Raw genomic sequence first — 6,451 nt, forward strand, 5'->3', positions numbered from 1 at the left:
CCTCCTTCCCACGGCACCCACGCAATCTAAAATTCTAAATCCATCTGTACCCTCGTAGCTCCCCTCCGATGAGCCACCGATCCAAACGGGTCAGGACGTCGTTCATCCCTCGTCTCAACTCTCAAGCTCCATCTGTAGTGCTCCTTGGTGGGCGGCTGCTGCAATGAAGCACCAAGTTGCCTTCCCACCACCTGTTGAATCCATGGTCCCTCCTGCAGGTTAAACCGCTAATCTACATGGTCTTAAGTGAAACAGATCGAAATAGGGTGAGCAAGATTTGCACGTTGCGGCCGAAATCAAAGCCGCAAGTTTTAACATGGATTTTATGCTAGGAAACGAAGTTATAGCAGCTGTAATATAATTGGCCACATTAAATTGATATGATTAGTTATATAAAATAAATTTCATTTATGTATTATTGTTAATATTAAAATTAATATTAGTCATTGCTTTAAAATAGACTAAATTGGTACATATTATTAATATTATCACAAAACCGATATACATAGTCATTACTGATAAAGTAACTTTTAGATAGCGAAATCTAGTAGTATATATTTTTTAGATATTTTATTTGAAAACTATATGTTTTTTAGATATATAAGGATTTGTATGGGATGTCCATCAATTTTTTTTACTACTGATACTGAATCGGATATGTAAAATAATGGAAAATTGATTCAGATGAATCTATTAAATGAATTTATTTTTCTTAAAATTGTGCTAGAATGTGTAGACACTCTTGGATTTAACTTGCATATTTTCGTAGGCCAAACTAATTTGATCTGTACGTTTTTTTATTTTTTTATATGTACGTGTTTCAACTTCGTGCGCATGGATAAGCACCAGAAATCCAGAATCAAGAGGCGTGGAAGCTTAGCTTTCCTCCTAAAATATTGACTGAAAATATTTCCCACTAAATTTTCCCTCTCACGAATCCATCTACCGCCCTAACAGTTGCCACTCTCGGTCATATCCAATCTCCTTGGCCGGTTCATCTCTGGTCGCAGCATTATCTTCACCATACGAGGCCAGGCTCATCACGTTGTGAGCATCGACGGCGGCGGCATCCGCGGCCTCGTCCCCGTCACCATTGTTCTCCGGCTTGTTCAGGCCAAGATGCAGGTACGTGCTCCCTAAAGTGTGATGGATCTGTCACCCGCCCAAGTGCCCACCGATGCCCTGCCCTGGCCCTCTCTCTCTCTCTATCTCTTTCTGTTGCTCGCAATCAGGGCGTCCGTGCCGCAGGCCATTTGTCGATGAAGCAAATCGCCGAGACGAAGGAAAGAAACCGATGCGACGTGTTTTCAATCCACCTGTCCGTGATCCGTCCACCTAGAACTAGAAGCCGAACCAACCCCCCAAATTCATTTCGCTCCCCAGCCTACGAACTCGCCTGTCGCCGATCGGAGAGACCGAGGCGGCGGTGGCTGCGCTGGTCACGCTCCCGGTGCCCCGCGCCGTGCGGGGTCAGATCGTAGCGCTCGCGTCCTTGTTCCTGCAGCCCTCTCCATTGTGATCTCCCCGAGACCCGGACCTTCTGCTTCCGCAGCCATCAGCCGGCCTCCGCCCCTGAACAGCGCCCGTTGAGGGCACGTCATCCCCCGCCGGCCGGTCCACTGACCGCCCGTCAGGGGCTGCCCATCGCGTACTGCAGTTATGGTGGATGAGTTGGGGGATGGTGACGCCCGTTAGGGGCTGCCCATCGTGTACTTCACATTAACGATCAGGCATATCTTCTGGCACATGTGCAAGAATTGTTGAAGAATGTGTAGCAGAACAAATAAAAAACCAGGGACACCGTACAATCATACACAAATGCTAGCTTCCTCCCTCCATCCGTAAGTTTCTATTTAGCATCCTTCCCCCACTTGTGATTGAATTGGGTATTGTCGACTAATCATCACAGCGATTCACTAAAGTTTTTTTTGTTTTCTTGCGATTAGTAGTTGCCACCATGTGGGAGAAACTCGATTGACATGTCGTATAAGCAAATATTTGATTAGCAATTTGTTTTGCAGATTAGAGATGGCTTAGTGCAAATCGTGTTCTAGCATTGAAAACAGAGCACTTCTACGAAACATTGATAGCAGGAGGAGCTCAGCCGCTGCAGTTCGACAATTAGGTAAGCAGGCGGCCGAAATCAAAATGTTTTTACTTTTTATATGTTAATTGGCATTGGCAAAAATTACTATCAGTGCAACAACACATGATCTATGATTTTTTTTCATGTTCAGTTCATTGGAGATGTAGTATGTTGCAGCTTATCAGTGAAACGAAATAGCTTAACAGTGGAAACAGACCATGAGCTTCATTGTTTTTTTTTGTTTGGAAAGACATTTATATAATGCTGAATTCTTTTTTAAGATAGGCCATTGAGTACAATCCATATTAGCACCGATTGTTGTTCTGTACATATTTTTTTAGGTTAAGGTGTAGTTCTGTACATTGTTGTTCATTGATTCTTCGGTACACATTGAGTTCACCTTCAGTAAACAAATAGTTGAGATGAAACAAACTGTTTGAGTCCACTTTATATAATTCATAGCTTTTTATGTATTTCCAACATTTTATCTCAGCTATTGAAGTACCACATAACTGATGCAGTGATAGTATCTCTTGATTTTAGTGAATTAATGGACTTAAGTGCTATTAAGAGGTTGTTGCAATCCAGAAGACCAAGTGATGAGTACATAGCTGGGGTACAGGGTTTTCTTAAGTTTGCCTACAGTGGGAAAAAGTCCGATGCAAAGATTCAATGCCCCTGTGTCAAATGTGTCAATAGGCAGTTACAAATGCAAGAAACAGTGTATGAGCACTTAGTGTGTGATGGAATGCTGCGTGGATACACTATATGGGGATGTCATGGGGAAACAACATCTTATATCTCTGCTAACAAAGATTCAGAGTCACCGCGTCCAAGTTTAAACACTAATATGCGCCAAGTAGTCCAAGAAGCCTTTGGATATATAGACGATGAACATCACACAAATGGACCTCACGCATCAGGTTTATCTGAAGATGGACCAGATGCGGAAACACAAGATTTCTTTGATTTGCTTAGGGCTGCTGATGAACCTTTATGGGAAGGATGTGAGCTATCAAAACTTTCTTTCCTAGTCCTATTGTTTCATGTGAAGTCGACCAACAAGTGGAGCAATAAATCAATTAATGATCTACTTCAAATTTTACAGCTAGCTCTCCCAAATGGTTCAAATATACCTAGAACATTTGTAGAGGCTCGGAAGACCATTGCGAAGCTTGGTCTTAGATATGAGAAGATTCATGTGTGCCCAAATAATTGTCAGCTCTATCGGAAAGACAAGAAATATGATGACTTCTGTTCAAAATGTGGAGCTTCAAGGTGGAAAAATAAGCCAGATAAAACATCATTAACAAAAAAGGAAAGAAGAAAGGCAACCCCAAATAAGGTATTGCGTTACTTTCCAATCAAACCTAGACTTAAAAGGCTTTTCATGAACAAGGAAACAGCCAAGTTAACTAGATGGCATGATGAGGAGCGTACAAAGGATGGTGCTTTGCGCCATCCTGCTGATTCAGAGGTTTGGAAAATCACTGATTCCCAGCACCCTCATATTGCATCAGATTCTCGAAACATGAGGTTTGGAATAGCAACAGATGGTTTTAACCCATATGGGAAGTGTAATTCTACCCATAGTTGTTGGCCAGTTGTATTAGTACCATACAACCTTCCACCATGGTTATGCATGAAAGCTTCTTCTCTTATGCTCACTCTAATAATTCCTGGTTACCCTGGAAAGGACTTCCATACATTTATGCAGCCGGTTTATGATGAGCTAAATGAGTTGTTTGACACTGGTATGTCTACATATGATGCATCTCGAGATGAGAGATTTCAACTTTATGCTACAATATTGCATACTGTGAGTGACTACCTTGGGACAGGGATACTGGCACAGTACAGTGTTATGGGACAGTTGGGTTGTGTGTCCTGTGAAGATGAAACAAGTTCAATACGCTTGAAGCATGGCCTCAAGCAATGTTTCATGGGACACCGACGATTTCTACCCACTGGCCATGAGTTTCGTTATGATGCCAATTCATTTGACGGAACCGAAGAGCATCGGTTGAGACCTATTTCTTATTCTGGAGTATCTCTTTTGGAAAGGATAAAATCAATTAAAGACTTTGAGAAGTCCAAAACATGGAAGGGTGTTAGTGGCCTATTTTGTTTGTCTTACTGGAAGTATAATTTGCTACGGCACAATCTTGACTTTATGCATATAGAGAAGAATGTGTGTGAAAATATATTTGGGACACTTTTAGAAATGGATGCCAAATCAAAGGACAATCTACAGGCAAGGAAAGACTTGCAAGAAATGAACATCAGGCCAGATCTACATCCACAAAAAAGGCTAATGGTAAGTATTACTTGCCTCCTGCTTTGTATAACATGTCTAAAGAGGAGAAGCAACAATTCTGTAAAGTCCTTCGTGACATAAAAGTTCCAGATGGTTATTCTAGTAACATCTCTAGATGTGTAAATGTTGGTCAAGCAAAAATTTCAGGCCTCAAAAGTCATGACAGCCACATACTAATGCAACAACTTATGCCACTTGCTCTGAGAGGTCTTCTCCCAGATGAAGTTACATCTGTCTTATTTGATCTGTGTGGATATTTTAGAGAACTGAATGCAAAAGTTCTCCACATGAATGAACTTGAGAAGTTAGAGGACCAAATCATAATGACGTTATGTCGGATGGAGATGATATTCCCTCCTGGGTTTTTCACTATCATGGTGCATCTAGTTCTTCACTTAGCAACAGAGGCAAAAATAGGTGGTCCTGTATGTTATCGATCAATGTATTTTGTGGAAAGGTATGTTTTTCTTATAAAAAATTAAGAGCCATGTTTGGTACCTTCGCTTTGCATGCTAAATTATAGTTTTTATTAATTTATACTAGTTTGTGTAGGTACCTTGGTGATTTGAAGTCAAACGTGAGAAATAAAGCTCGTCCAGAGGGCTGCATTGCAGAATCAGTTCTGGCAAAAGAGGCTATGCACTTTTGTTCAACATTTCTTGATGGTTTTCAGACATTGTCTAATAGGCTTTCGCGGAATGATGATAATGAGGAGTCACTTGGATGCTCTACTAGACATGCATCAACTCTTTTTCCTCAATCTAGGGAAACCACTTGGGAAGCCAAGTAGTTATGTCCTGAGAGGTTTGGCTAAAGTACAAGCACATAGATATGTGCTATTCAATTGTTCCGATGTCGATCCATACCTTAGGTAATATCTCAAAATTGTAAACATAAATTTATTTTTTTGCCTCCCATAAAATTTCTTACATGTAAATTGTAGAGCTCATGCTGAAGAGATCATTGGAAAAGGTACTGGACATAGAGCCAGTCATAGAGATGTTGAGAAAATCCAAAATGAGAAGTTCCATCAATGGTTTAGAGGTCATGTAAGTACCTTAACTCAAAATGCTTATGTAGCACTAACGTGCAGGACTAAACTTGTATAATTATACAGATAATGCAAGTTAGAGAGGGAAAATGGCATTCATGGTGTTAAAGATGACATTAGATGGCTAGCTCGTGGCCCGGTTGATGCTGCAAAAAGGTATCAGTGCTTTCAACAGTCGAGGTTTCCGTTTTAGGCCCAAACGGTTGGATAGGGTGACACAAAATAGTGGTGTAGTGCTAACTGCAAAAACATCAAGTTATGCCAGTGCAAGTGATGGCAGTCCAGTTTTAGGTGATGTGACTTACTATGGGAGGATAATTGATATTATTGAGCTAAACTACTCTGGGAATTTTTCTGTGGTACTTTTCAAATGTGAATGGGTTGATGTTGTTTCTAAAAGAGGAATAAAGAAGGACAAGTATGGCTACACACTTGTTAATTTCTCACACCTGATACATACAGGAGAAAAGATTGTTCATGAACCGTATATTTTTCCTAACCAAGCTGACCAGGTGTTTTATGCTGAAGACAAAGAAAACCCTGGGTGGTCTGTAGTCATGAAGATGAAACCAAGAGATATATATGACACAGGTTGTGATGAATGGGAAGATGATGTAGAAAATGAGCCATTCCATGTCACACACCTTGGAGATATGTTCAATAATGCAAATGTAAGACATCAATGGGCTAGAACAGACATTGAGGGAACCACGGTGGATGCTAGTGATGCTGCGGATGCTAGTGGCAATGGATTGAATGACCAATCATAGTTCATGAGGTGCAGTACCTGACTCTTTATTGTGCAAGCTCATTTCTTCAATGGTTTGTGTTTCTCCTTTTTCTTTATTCTGTAATTGTACAAGTTCTTCTCATATTTATTGAATTTTTACTATAATGATAATTTATATATGTGAACTTTATTGGGGTGGTCAATGGTATGATTGGAACAATATATGTTATACCTGTATGATACGATAACGAAAATATATAAAGAAAC

At 40.5% G+C, this 6,451-nt stretch overlaps 1 pseudogene; it reads left to right on the top strand.

The window, feature by feature from the left end:
* Window positions 1-2,636: 2,636 nt before the first annotated feature.
* LOC136547924 (uncharacterized) lies at window positions 2,637-6,224 on the top strand (annotated as a pseudogene).
* The last annotated feature ends 227 nt before the right edge of the window (window positions 6,225-6,451 follow it).

Source organism: Miscanthus floridulus, chromosome 4, assembly GCF_019320115.1.
Source record: "Miscanthus floridulus cultivar M001 chromosome 4, ASM1932011v1, whole genome shotgun sequence".
NCBI classification, from domain to species: Eukaryota; Viridiplantae; Streptophyta; class Magnoliopsida; order Poales; family Poaceae; genus Miscanthus; species Miscanthus floridulus.